We start from the raw sequence: 14,077 nt of genomic DNA, 5'->3' as shown, positions 1-14,077 counted from the left end.
GACAAGAGCGTGACCTCCCTCCTCCCACCAAAAGCATTAAATTACCCATTTATGGAGAATATGCTACATTAACAGAGAAGTGTATAGTGCAGTAAGATCCAATAGTATGGCCTCCTAGCTCTGAATAGATGCAAAACAGTCCTTATTTAGGGTCAGACATTGAGCTCTGTTCATTTATAACCATAATTCAGATTTAAAAAAAATAAAGCTGCTATATGTAATAATTAATGATGATTAAAAAAAACTATTAAGAAATATGTTTACTGGCAATAAAGGCAATAATCACTAAAGTGCACAACAATTGTGATGAGAATTTTGATGAGGTTATTAATGCAAATCTGTCTAATGTCCTTTTCATTTTTATCTTCTTGTCATCGTTGTGTATTTTCTTTACGAAAGCGAGTCACTGGTATTTAATAAAAATATGTTTTATAAATGCCATCTGTCCAGTAACAAGTGCCTTCCAGTCGATTCAGTTCTGCCACATGGATTTTGAAAATGACATCTTAGGAAGGAAACTGCACTCAATGACATGTTTTCTAAAGATTCAGTCATTTTTTTGTTCCAGTACAACCTCCCTTGTGTTTTTTCTAGAGTGGCACATTAAGTTCTAGGTCCAAAAGCTCATATACTGCAAGGGCATTTGCAATGAAAAGATTTGCAATTGGCACTTTCGCAAGGGAAGGTGATATAGGATTAAAATACCTTGCTTTCTTATATCGTGTTTCATTCCAAAAGAAACCCTTTTTATAATTGATTGCTAATTGCACCAACAATTAAAGATAAGCAGTTTATCATCACAATGGTACAGACCATCGCTTTTTTTTCTGATAATCAAATGTATTGATATTTAGAAGAAACCAAACATTTACATTGACAGCAAAATCAAGCACATTGCCTAAATGATCAATAATAGTGGGGGTGATAATGACACAGACCTGTTGATCAGGCTCTAGAGTAGGCCCCTGAGCAGGTTTACCAAATAACATAGGAACACATACACTAATCAAGACAGTAGATTGAACCATTTGTCCCAGATCTTTTCGAACAGTTCAGGACAGCCCCGGGCCTCAAAGAGGGGTTCTGCCTGGGTCCCGCACCAGTCGACTCCCCGTCGCCACTTCCGTACAGTAGGGGGCCTGGCCTGAGACCAGGTTGCCGCAATGTCCCGTTTTGCCACCGCCTCTGCGGTCCCAAGGAAACGTTTATCGGACCAACAGCCATCCAGGCCATCAAACACACCTAGAAGCAGACGTAGTGGATCATGAGGGACTACCCACCCCAGGGTCTTTGCAAACTCTAGTTCCGCACCGGCTCAAAATATTGCAATAGAGGGGCACTGCCAGACCGTATGGTAAAAGTCAGCTGGGGCGTGGTCGCATCGTGTGCAAGCCGGGGAGAGCCGCAGTCGAGCTCTATACAAATGCGCTGGAGTTAAATATGCCATATGTAAATAGTAGACTTGGATTAGGCGCAGTTTGGAGGAGGTCGTCAAGGTCTTGGGAGCCATGAGAGCGTCTCGCCAGTCTGCATCTTCCAAGGGGCCCAGCCAAGTCTCCCAGCGAGCGCGCAGTGAGTCTAGGGTCACTGGGCCATTGTTCACAAGGGAGCGGTAGATCCGTGACACCCTTCCTCTACCTAGGTTCCCCATCATCACTTGGGCCTCGAGCGGACTGAATTCGGGGATGGAGGTGGGTAACGAAATGTGCGCAATGAGGGCGTGGTGGGGCTGCAGGTATTTGTAAAACTGAGAGGCACGGAGGGAGTAGCGCTGCTGCAAATCTGCGAAGGCTCTCATATGGTCTCCAACCCAGACGTTCCCAAGAAGTGAGATCCCAATGCGGTCCCATTGACGAAAGTCCCGGAGAGTTGAAGTCTCATGCAGCCAGGCACCATGCCACAGGGGTGTGTGCTGGGTAAGCTTCCCATCCCATTTCGTATGGCGCAGGGCAGTGCGCCAAGCCAGTAGGTCTGCCCTAGTGATAGGGGGAAGGACTTGTGGTATGGGGGCCCCGTACAAGTAGGTTTGGAGCTGTGGAAAATCCATAGACCTGAGCTCAACCCGGTACGCCGGGTCGGACCAGCCGCCAGCGAACCAGTCATGAACAACAATAAGTCTTGTGGCCAAATAATAAAGGTGAGAATTGGTCACACCCATGCCGCCATCGTAAGGAGATATCCAACAGTGAGCCAGGGCCATACGCGGCCTCCCGCCTCTCCACAAAAACCGGGTGAGACCATCAATCTCGTGGAACCAGGTCCCTGGGAGATGAAAAGTTATGTTTTGAAGAATATACAGGAAGCGGGGGAGAACCATCATTTTAAAGAGCGCACTTCTGCCAAGGGGATTTATAGGAAGGAACTGCCAGCGCTTGAGGTCAGCCTTGGCCTTGGTAACCAGGGGTGTAAGGTTGAGGGCCCATTCAAGATCCGGGAGCAAGGTTACCCAAACTCCTAAGTATTTGAAGGACTGTCTATGCAGGGGAATAGTTGTCTGCCAGTCGAAATAGGCTTGTGACGGTTGGAGGGGAACCAGAGTGGATTTCGCCGGGTTAAGCCGCAGGCCAGTGACTCGCTCAAAGGCGGAAAGGACTGCTAAGCACCATGGGCCAGAGTCCTCGGGATCCGCTAAATAAAGGAGGACATCGTCCGCATGAAAGGCCGACTTTGTCTACATGATGGGGGTCCTAGGCCAATCCCCGGATTCGGGGGTCATTGCTTATGAGGGTGGCCAGGGGCCCCATTGCCAGCACAAATAAGAACGGCGAGAGGGGACAACCCTGGCGGTTGCCCCTCTGGATGGAGAACGCCTCCGAGAGCGCGCCATTAGTCGGGACCCGTGCTTTAGGGCTAGAATACAGGGCACGGATGAAACACCTAAATGGGGGGCCAAATCCCATCGCTTCTAACACATCCTCCAGGGAGCTCCAATCAACCGTATCGAAAGCCTTTTTAGAGTCGATAAAAAGCAGAGCCAAGTACGGGGTGAGCTGATGGCGGTGTGCGAGGGCGAGGTGAAGGCGGCGTATGCAATGCTGGGAACCACGGGCAAGCATGAAGCCACATTGATCTGGATGGACCAAGTCATGCATAAGGGGGCGGAGGCGTTGGGCCAGGGCAGTAGCAAAGATTTTCACCTCAGTATTGATGAGGGAAATGGGGCGATAGTCCGCGCAGGAGAGGGAGGGTGGCTGTGTATTAGGAATAACCACAATAGTGGCCACGTTGGACTCTGGGGGGAAGGACCCCTTTTCCACCACATGTCGGAACAGATTGACTAAGTGAGGAACCAGCAAGTTGCAGTAGGCCGCATAATATTCCTGGGGATATCCGTCCGGCCCTGGCGTCTTACCGGAGTGCAAGATTGAAATGGCCCTCTGTATCTCCTCCGGTGTAAGGGGAGGTCCAGAGTCTCCGAGACAGCTTGGCTAAGACGGGGTATCTGAGTCCCAGCCTCCGTCATCAGGTCGGCCAGGGAGGTCTCGGAGGCCGGACCGTGTAAAGTTGGGCATAATTGCCTGCAAAGGCTTGGGCGATGGCATGTGAGGTAAAATAATGAGTGCCGGCCGCATCGCGGACCTCAGGGATTATGCGGTTGGCTTTGGGATATGAAACCAGATTGTGGAGTAATTTCCCGTTTTTGTCACCCCAGTCGTATATACGCACCACCAAGGAATGCCATAACATTTTAGCTGATTCTAGAGAGATCTGACAGATCACCTCACGGAGCAACGCGAGATGTCCGGCGGAGCGAGGATTTTCTGCAGAGGCTTGAGATGATTCCAACTGTGCAACTTGAGCCTCGAGCTGTATCAGGTGGCCAGTCTGGGCCGTTCGCTTTGCGTGGACCAAGCCTCTAGCCACGCCCCGCATAGTAGCTTTGCCAGCCTCCCACAGTGTACCCGGCGAGGGGACTGATCCCCCTGTTGATCAATAATTAGTGCTTCAGCTCTTGCCCGAGGAAACAGATGATCGCTTTTAAGAATAATTTTCCAATTAAGTTTTAGCTCAATTCCACCATCTACTGGCAAATTGTAGAATAGCTATTTCACTAGTCAATATTTTTATGAGCAAGGACTGAATCAATTCAAGGTCTGCGTCTAAGTCAAGTTCGCCGCCAGGTCACGGAGCTCCGTGGAATCTCGCAGAGTTTTTTGATAACTGTGTGGAATCCTGCAGAGTGAAACTCAGCAAGCTCCGCTCAGGCCTAGTTTTGAGCCTGTGTTCACTCCCCTGTATCCGCACCTCACCAAGAGGGAGCTTGGACGAGTCGGACGGATTATGAGGGTATAATCATCGTAAACGTCTATATGCAGGGAGGTGGATATAAGGAATATAAAGCTGACCTGAGAAAGATTAAAGAGGATATTCAGGAGATAACAGCTACTCATCAGAGGGACCTGGTTTTAGTACTAGGTGACTTTAATCATAAATTAGACCCCTGTAGATTTGATTTAGGTTGTAAAGAGACACTGATGGCCCAAGATATAAATGTCGCCAGCTTCCCTAGGGGGGGATTTAATGTGCGAGATACGGCCTTATGTAATTTTATGGGCTCAATGTGCCAAGTCTGTGTGAACGGAAGGATGGAGCCAGATCGGCCAGCTAGTCGTACATTTAAGATAGGCAACCAACTATGCCCAATAGACTACATCTTTATATATGCATGGAATTTTGATTTGATAAGAGATTTTGAGGTGATGAGGGTTGAGGGAAATGATCACTTCCCACTTAGTACTGAGATAGTTGGAGGAAATAAAAAATCAAGAGATACAATTATCCTGATACAAATGGAGTACCCCAAACAGTTGTCTACTTGTAAGACGGAAGAGTGCTTGGGGAAATTGAGGTAATTTCAGGAGTATCAAATATTAGATGACATTCCAAGGATTAGTAACATAGGTTGGTTCGAAAATATAACTATCCAAATGGTTCAATGTCTAAGAGTTCAGTTAAAAGGGAAAAGCTGTAGGGGAGATAGGAATAAGAAATAACACAAAGAGAAAATTTGGTTTAGTTAGGAATGTAGGAAATTTAAATCAAATATATGAAAATGGGGAAAGAAGATTGAAATTGAAGTATGACTAGCCTACAGAATTTAAAGAAAACATATAAAATGGTCATAAGAGATCACAAAAAAAATATTAAGAGAAATGCTGGGGGAATCTACTAGAGGCAATAGAAACTAAGGATACATTTTTGGGGGGGAAATTGGTCCAAGAGGGGTCAGAGAAGACACAGGCAACTATGAATTGTGTAGTGACAGAAGATGATTGGGAACAATATTTGGGTGAAATATGTAGTAAAGGAGATTGGCAAGTAACTATGGAATACGTATTATAGCCAGAGATGGGGGAGGATACCAGGTTGTTATTTTCAGAAAGTAACGTTAAATGCATCATAGCAAATTTAACGTTGACTAGAGCAGCTGGCCCTGATAATCTCCCGGCAGTAATTATAAAGACCCAATCAGACTGGTGGGCAAATTGTTTCACAAAAATGTTTTCCGGAATTCTGGAGACAGGGTAGATGCCCCAAACTTGGAAAGGAGCAATCATTGGACCCATCCATAAATGAGGAGATGTAAAGATTCCTAAAAACTATAGGTTAATTAACGTTTGGGTGTGGGAGAGAAGGTATTTTCTAAAGTAACCTTAGAAAAACCTAAAGAATGGGTAGAGGTTAACGAAATAAAATCCCCACAGAACAGGGGGGTTTCAAGAAGGGGATTTCTAGAATAGACCACTGTTTCTCCCTTTGGTCCATCGTGCGGAAGTCGGTAGAGCATAGGGGTACTCTGTTCAGCTGCTTTGACGATTTCGGGGCAGCATTTGATCTGGTAGACCGAAACTGGTTGTGTGAGATGTTGTTAAACATTGACATCCCTAAGGAGCTTCTGGTTATTGTACAAGAGCTCCATTGGAACAATTGAGCACAGGTTATCCTGTACATAGATGGGACATTGTCAATGAAGATACCAATTGAAAATGGATTAAGACAAGGGTGTGTCGTGGCCCCCTTGCTCTTCTCTCTGTTCATAGCCAACTTACCAGTTATGTTAAAGAAGGTGGGGGGTGCTAGTCCTAAATTAGATGGGAAACACATTGCTTGTCTACTCTATGCAGACGACCTGGTAATTTTAGATCGAACAGAGATAGATCTGTAGAGCAAGCTGATTGTGTTCAATGAATATTGTAGTCAGAAAAAACTTGTTGTAAAGCAAGGTCTTGAGCTTTGTCAAGGAAAAAAAGAAATTAATTTGGTTTCTGGGCTCCACAAAGTTGGAAATAGTGAATGAGTATAAATATTTAGGGATATGGTTTGAAAGATCCCTAAAATGGGAAACTCATCTGAATGCATTAAGAATGAGCGCTGGCCTCAGTTAGCGGGTTAAAAATATTTTATAGGAATTTTAGAGAATGGTCCGATAGACCTGTCTTTAAAGCATATATGGCCATGATACTGCCTAAATTCCATTAGGAGCTGAAATATTGCATATGAGTGGCAAAAGAGAGTGGAATATTGAAGAGGGAAAATGTATACAAAATGTACTATACCTACCTAGATCATCTATGATTCAGGCGGTAAGAATAGAAACGGGCATGGTATCTTGGGAGGTGATGGCATATATGCCATTAATAAGATTTTGGCAACACCTGGGAAATGGGGAGACGCAAAAAATAGCAAAATGGTGCAAAAGAGAAATTTTGCAGAGTAACCTGAAATGGGCATCAGGGTTCAGGAAAATGCTAGATACAGTATGTAGGAAACTGGGAGTTAAATTGAACCCTCAGGACTTACAAATTGATGTTGTAAGACAAGATTTGAAGATACTAAGGAAAGAAATGTCTCGATCAGGATTGCCAGTACCTGAAGGGGACAAATCTGTGGGTTTTATGATTAAATCATGGAAATCTGATCAACAGTTCCCGTACATAGATATACTACCCAATTGCTACCTTAGAAATGAAGTTTTAAGATTAAAAATAGGAATCAATCGTTGTTATATGGATGAAGGTATGAAAGGAGCTATGATGGATCCTGAAGGAAAATGCACCTGCAACTTAGGCACGAAATGCAATATTTTGCACATATTATTAGATAGTCTCAAGGTCCCTGGTGCACGGAAATTATTTTTAACCATGCACAGGCAGCATAATTGTTAACGGAAATGACCTATTTTGACAAAGCATGTGCACTGGGGAGATGTATCCTTGAGGTTAAAAAGGTTTTTAAGTGTTTATAAATTTGGGATTTTATGAATTTCATTTTAGGATAATAGGAATTAGATCAGAACATGAAATAACTATTTATTATGGGATTGTAATTTTATTCTGTATAAATGATTAATGGTACTGTATTTTGGAAAAGATGGAAATGCTCTTTTATGTTTAAGGACCGGAGGTCTAAATAAACATTACTTTTGACTGACTAACTGTCTGACTGCTCGGACGCTTACCCTGAGAGTCAAGTGCAGAAGGGGTACTTGGCCCAGTTACTTAGAAACCATCGTAGGTTGGGCCCATGAACATCAGGAGGTGAAGGCCTCAACCCCCACGAATGGGCCCAGTAGCCCTTCTGTGTCCCATTGCCCTCTGAAAGGGGGTCTGACAGTGGCCATTATATTGGCGCAGTGGCCTGGTCTAACTTTACCTCACTCTGATATAGCTCTATAATCAAACTCCAAGTTCTGCCCATTTTCTGGCAATCATGGGTATCTAAGAGCTTTCATTTTTTAAACAATTAGGCACGACAGGCCTCCCTCTCCTTCAGGGAATTATAATAACAATATAATCTTTTAGAAATAGACTTTTTTGACTTCCTTAAGCTCGAGGCCAGCCTATCCAAATCTAAGTGCCCCAATGAGGACCCTTCTCCCCCCACAATCATCTCCTTCTTCACAAAATCCGGACTCCAGTCCTCCAACTTTTAATACCTTATAACGCCAAAAAAACACTTTCCTAACCTCAAAACTATTGGGGGAATGGGATCCACTTGAGACTCTGTTCCCAGATGACTGGAACTCAATTTGGAAATTCGTAGTCTCCCACAAAATAACTCTCTTTATCCCAAGTGAAATACTGGCTTCTACATAGGACATTCTGGACCCCATCCCGTCTTCATCAGCTGTCTCTTAGAGCAGACTCAATGTGTAGGACTTGCAACAAATCCACTGGCGACCTCCCACATCTACTTTTTAACTGTAGCTCTGTCTCCCGCTTTTGGGAACGTGTATTCAATTTCTTATGTGCCCTGGTTGGCTTCCGACTGAAATTAGATTTCCCTTCACTTATTGAAGGTTTCCTTGACCCACTCCTCAAATCAAACAATCCAGCATTCTGTTATCTGCAGCCTGCAAGTCTGTCCTTAATAACTGGAAGAACATCACTGCCACCTCTTTCAAATCCTGGCTGAATTGGATTTCTTACTTGAAGGGTGCTGACAACATATCTCTCCAGAACTCCCCTTGGAAGCCTCAATCTATATTTGTATGGAAGAGACTAGATAACTATTTTGCCCCTACTAAACCGCCTTGAGATCCCTAGCCCGCAGTCAAATGGTCTTATATCTATCCTTTCCTTGACATTCTCCCTCATCCGTGGTCACAAACTTGTTCTTACCTTTATCTACAGGACTGCACACCCACTGCTGCATTTACCTGATTGACCTATTACGTTTATGTTTCCTTTTCTTTATGGTTCATACAAGATTTGGATCACTTTATGCTATGTTTTTCCTTAATCTCCTTCTGTTGAACTTGATGATGCATTTTTGTACAAAACATAACTCTTTACCTTCGTTTTCCAATATGTGTTGCAGTATACATTGTTGTATCATGACTTACATCATTTTTCTGTTCCATTTCTTTTTCAAAATTCTATAAAAATACTTTGAAATCAAAAAAAAGAAGCCAAGCAAGATATCTTCATTTCCCATCATCCATCTGCACAGGAGGTGACACTGCTGCATTTCCGATGATTCATCTGCACAGGAACTGAACTGACATCCCTGGAATTCCCAACATCCAGCTACACAGGAAGTGATATCACTGGCTCCCTGCTAAAACCTTTAAATGAAGAAGCCAAGCAAGAGGACTTCATTTCTCATCATGCATCTGTACAGAAACGGACACTACTACATTGCCCATCATCCATCTGCATAGGAAGTGACATTCCTGGATTTCCCAACATTCAGTAAGTGACATTATTTCCTGCCTTTTCCATACTTCAATCAACTCTTCATGGCATCCTATCACCCAGACATCTTAGTAAAGGGCAGACAAGGGCACTCCCTGTTTGGGACTGTTAGGGCCAGATAGGGCTTTTGGCCCACTAAAACTTACAAGGTAAGATAAAAACATGGGCATCACCCAGAACCTCATACTGCCAGTCACACTCAGATCTAGATGACCCAAACACTCCCATAGGATTTGCGCAACACATAGACCCATATACGAATTTCCGCTCTCTGCAACACAGGCTGCCTTGTTCCATCACATCTACAGGCCTCTCATGCAGAACAAGGATTTCACTGATGAAAATGTTGCATTTCCTAACCACCTCATCCATCCCACAAGCCCACACCTCTCTCTTGGGTGACTCCAACCTCCCAGACAACACAAGCTAAATAAAAACCAAGAGATACCCTCTTCGACATCATCAATACACTCAACATGGCACAGCATGTCAAACAACCAATACATTAGACAGGGCACATCCTCGAACTTGTCTTCTTAACATTACGAGCAATCTAATGCAATTCACTCATGCCCCTGGACCCACCACTCGCATGCTTTACATACTTAGCGTCATACCAACAAACCAAGGTCAAAACAAATGACAAGACCAAACCTTCAGACCCTTCAGAAACTGCTCCAAAGAGAACCTAATGCTGGAATACATCTCTCATGTTAGCAACCCATGTCCACCACCAGCACCCTTCTAAACAATGTGAACAACTAGTCTTTGAATGCTGTGTTTTTAGTACTCTCCAGAGTTATATTTTTGATCTTGTGGTCCTCTTACATCTTTGGCCTATGCAGTATGTGTCAACCCGTGTGGATTGCTTCCTTTGGTCTTCTTTAGAACAGGATAAGGGTCTACAGTAGGCGTAAGGGCATTTAATGTGCATTAATAATGGCAAAGAATTCTAGTTGCTTTAGTGTCAAAACGTCAAAATGAATTTACGTTAAGATGAAAATAACTTGGGATCTGTGAAAAAGTGGTGTGTGAGCTGAGCATACAGAGTGCTCTGTGGAGAAGTGCCTTACCTACTGCAAGGCTTGTATTTCACAGGTACCTAAGAAGCATGGCATGTAATGATGGTGAGTCAGAATGTAATGGATTTGTGCAGACCCAAGTACATAGACAGAACCTTCAGGTAGAGGAATACCTTGCGGGACATGATATAATTGTGTCACAGTAGAGTTCTTTCTTTCAGAATGGTCTGTTTGTAATGGTATTCCAGTGAGTTGCCAGGAATTGGACTTCCATGGGAGCATATGTCTCAGGATACATAGGGTAAATGGATCGTGAATTAGTATAGATTTGCATGAGACATTTTCAAAATACTGTATGCATGAGATGAGGAGATTGTAATTCAAACAGACGTACAACTAAATCGTCAAAACACATTGTTTTTGTGGGCAGTATAAGCAGCCTGTGTACAGTGTAAATTCTGGAATTCTTCAGCTGTATAGCGCCTGGTTTCATGACAGTTAAAAGTCAGAATAATGTAAACCTCTGCTCTCAAAACATTCCTGTTCTGGATCTCCTCCACTAGGTTGAGTTAACCTTCCTTAAACCAGTCCATCGTCTGTCCTGTTCAGAGTAGCTGTTGTTTAGGAATTGTTCCATCAAACGTGCATTAGGAGATAAGGAGTTGTGCATTTGATACAAGATTTAAATGTTAAATTTTTCTCATTTTTATCTTGCCATATTTTGATCCATTTTTTCCAATATAAATGACTTTGCAAGCTCACAAACTGGTATACATGACATGTTATAACTGACATTTGTGAACTCTACGTGTTTTACAGCAATAATATTTTGTATGAATTCACCACCATCGATTGTCTGATTATATATGCTGTATGTGCCATGTGTGGTGTCCTTCTGCTGGTGAGACGCCTCACAAAATCTGTAATTTGTTCAAATTGGGGTTTTTTTGTGGCTTTTTCAGATTTATCCAAATGGTCACAGATTTTATTGTCTGTGTACCACAAACAGCGGTTTCTTTTAAAGGGATATCTAGCGTATCAAGTATTTGGATGGCATTTGGAGTTGATCTTTTTAATGTCGGATGTATGTTCTCCAAAGTTATGAAGCACACATATTTTCCGGTTGTTGGAAGTTTGTGTGTTCCAGGAGGGTTGCTTGTGAAGTATGCCATGCTCTTTTTTTCACTTAAAGAGAACAGTTTCTTTGAATGACTTCCTTGCTTGCAGTCTTGTGCTAATTCTTTCTGAACTTTTATTGTAGTCCTCTTTTAAAAAAATATTTACTTTCGACTCTCAGAAATTGCTCATAAAATGTAGAGTTCTGTTTCTGTCTGTTGTTTTACTGTAGAGGTTGGTACAGATGTTTCAATCTTTGTGCTGTATCCACAAGTCAGAAGAACTGTATTTTATAGCACATTATGATTTAGATGTCTGGTAAATAATCACTGATCCATTCATGGAAATTATTAAGTTCTTCATGGGCCTTCTCCATATCAATATCACGCCATCAATGTCTCTTTTCTATTGAGCTATCTTATGGGCAAAGATATGCTCTCCATATATATATATTTAAATTCAGCCATCACCAAATTTCCTGTCTCGGAAGTGAAGCAACAACCCATAGCCACTCCTTTAGTTCGATAGTAATATTTGTCATTGAACATAAATAAGTTTTTATTTAGGCCAATCTTATTAGGTGAATGATGAAGTTGGGGGTTTACTCAATGGGGGTTTCCTCTTTTCTTCAGGGACGGCTCCATCACTTTCAGGATCGCTATTGTGGTATGTTAGTATACAGAGGCTGGAAGTTCATGAAAACAAGATGTGTTTCGATTTTGAATAAGAATCTTTCAAAGTTTGATTAGTGTATCTTGTGTCTTTATAGTATGTGTGAGGAGGAGCCTGCCTTTACCCCCTTCCTGACCCCCTTCCTGACTCGCTGTCTAGTCTTTCACCCGCAATTGTGCGAGAACCAGGAAAGCATGGGTTAACTAACCTGGACTCCTCTTGCGCACAGGAACAGGACCGCACCGGGGAGAGCCAAAACCAATGGACAGGAGAACTGGGAAACCGAGGGGCGGAGCAACCTCCTCGAGTGATTCAATCCCCACTGAGACGTAAGTACGACGGATCCAGGACAGGCGCCATCCACGAGGGGAAAGCGAAAGACTTGGACGCGGAGCTGGAGAACTGGTTGGAGGACTGGTGGACACCCCCGGAGGACGCCTTAATGCCGCAGCAACTCAGGAGAGTTGCGGCGGCAGGAAGGGTTTGGTTGGATGGGACAGGATAAACTAATCAATACCTTGATGGGCTTCCCTACTTAGGTGATAGAACACAGACAAATGCCCTGTTCTGCAGGGCCATTTATCATTTCTGTGCCTCTCTGAACTCAGTTGTATACCTCTGTCTACACTCTCCTGAGTCACTGAACTGATCCATGGGGAACCCTTCTCCTCATGTGTGGACCCCATCTGTGAAGTACCTACTCTTAACTTGCTCATAGATGCATCCCAGCAGGCATAAAGTACCACCATTGCCAACAGACTTCTGTCCCCAACCCAAGGAAAATTCTGCCCAGAAGGACAATAACTGACATAGACCACTGACAGCTGTCATTGTCAAGAGCCAGGCTTCAGACCATCCAGGGTTCTTTGACTGCTGAGGTTTCTCGGAGTGGGGGGCAACAACCCTAGATGTTAGACACCCTTCTTTCATTCTCCTTCCCAGCAGTCCAAGGGTGGTAGCTTGAGACAGGCCACTCAGCCAAGGGTATGTACCCTGAGGCTGAACAGGCTTGCCAGGGCTTTCAGGGGGGAGCCACCCCCCACTTCAAGGTTGACACACTCTGTCTGTGTCATGTAGGGGTCTGCCTGTGCAGGTCTCCAGCTCTCTGCCACTGTGACAGCACAGGGAGCACCCCAGGTCAGAAGTGGACTCAACAGGGTCAGTCATGGGGGACTCTGTTCCCAGAGTTGGCAACCCCTGATCAACTAGTGCAACCACTCTGGTTTGTCTCCAACCTCCTGTCCCTCCATCTGGGCCTCTGTACCCTTACTTTGGGAGTGGAACTCCCAGAAAATTGATTGAACTGTCAGGACGCCCTGGACGGCTGCCCCTCCCAGCTCTCTTGACACCGGGGAAAACTCATTCACCGGAATGCAGTCTATATACTTCTGGGGACTAACTAGGACCCTTCTCTATGTCACTTCTTTACCCTACTCCAGGGATACCAGGGTAATGGGGTGGAAAAAGTCCTGCCTCTGGACCTGAGTTACCCTACACACCTGACCGGTATACAGCTCTGGAGAAACCAGCCTTTCCAGTGCCATGGTTTGGCTAGCCCTGGTGTCCCTCAGAGCAGTGACGGGAATCCCATTAATTCCAACCTCACCCTCTGAGTCTACCTTCCAGATGAGGTAGATCATGTCTTGGTCCATTTCCTGCCCATGTGGACTACCTGCCCCCTAAAGCCACATTGGCCACCCCTGTAGAGGTCCCCCATGGGTGAATTCTTAGGCTGGACACAGTCCCTCTGCTCACATTCTGAGTCTACCTCCCAGATAAGAGAGATCATGTCTTGGTCTATTACCTGCCCCTGTGGACTTCCTGCCCCCTAAAGCCACATTGGCCACCCCTGTAGAGGTCCCGCCAGTGGGTGAATTCTTAGGGTAGACACAGTCCCTCTGCTTGTATCCTAGCTGGGATCACTCAAACCGGGGTTGGAAATGGGGCTCCCTGGGTCACTGTCCACCAGAACCTCCTCCCTCTTTCTCTGAAGGGGCATGGGAATCCTTTCCTCCCCTTTATTGCTGGACTTGCCTGCATCACTTTTAACCTCTCCCTCACTCTGCTGGG

General features: G+C 44.5%; 1 protein-coding gene across 1 annotated transcript in view; it reads left to right on the top strand.

The window, feature by feature from the left end:
- The window catches only part of LOC146821200 (solute carrier family 60 member 1-like), a 335,760-nt gene extending 326,566 nt beyond the window's left edge, over positions 1 to 9,194 (top strand). Inside the window, exon 7 of the mRNA XM_085609331.1 lies at positions 8,909 to 9,194. The gene's annotated coding sequence lies outside the window, so the exon portion shown is untranslated. The remainder of the gene's footprint in view (positions 1 to 8,908) is intronic.
- Positions 9,195 to 14,077: the final 4,883 nt, after the last annotated feature.

The sequence above is a fragment of the Triturus cristatus genome, chromosome 6 (assembly GCF_964204655.1).
Source record: "Triturus cristatus chromosome 6, aTriCri1.1, whole genome shotgun sequence".
NCBI classification, from domain to species: Eukaryota; Metazoa; Chordata; class Amphibia; order Caudata; family Salamandridae; genus Triturus; species Triturus cristatus.
Note: the sequence above shows the minus strand (reverse complement) of the source record. Positions and strands in the feature narration are given on the sequence as shown.